The sequence below is a fragment of the Theobroma umbraticum genome, unplaced genomic scaffold (assembly GCF_002168275.2).
Source record: "Theobroma umbraticum cultivar Fairchild unplaced genomic scaffold, ASM216827v3 scaffold_86.0, whole genome shotgun sequence".
Classification (NCBI taxonomy): Eukaryota; Viridiplantae; Streptophyta; class Magnoliopsida; order Malvales; family Malvaceae; genus Theobroma; species Theobroma umbraticum.
This window is the reverse complement of record NW_018397263.1, coordinates 567,459-568,077: the sequence shown is the minus strand read 5'-3', so window position 1 is coordinate 568,077 and position 619 is coordinate 567,459.

The window sequence follows — 619 nt, the reverse complement described above, 5'->3', positions numbered from 1 at the left end:
TTCTTGAAGTGAATGCAACATCAATTAATTATGATGGCCATAATAATTTACACTATCACTATTTCAATTATAATTTTACTACCAGAAGTGGATGAATAATTTTATTATCTGAATTTAAGAATAATTTTACCACAAGAAGTAAATGGATAATTTTACCATCAGAATCTAAGGATAATTTTACCACTTGAAGTGGATGGATCATTTTATCATCAAAACCTAAGAATAATTTTACTATTAGAAGTGGATAGATAATTTACCATCAAACGTGGATGGATGCCCTAACCCACTAAAAAAAACTAGATAATCCTGAATAACTCATCATATGTAGATCACCCACCAAAAGTGAATATATACTTGCAACCTACTAAAAGTAGATGAATACTTTCAACTCATTAGAAGTGGATGAATAATAAAAAGATAAACATGGAAAGATTGAAAGGAATATAGAAAACGTATTATTGTTAATGTGGTATGAAAGATTATTGGTTATGTTCTTGCTGTACGTATTGAATTTTATCAAACATCACTAAAAATCAAAACGTTGATTTTAACAATGGTCAAGTTGATATAATACATCATGATATTTATCTACCTTGAAAGAGGAATTGATTATATGATT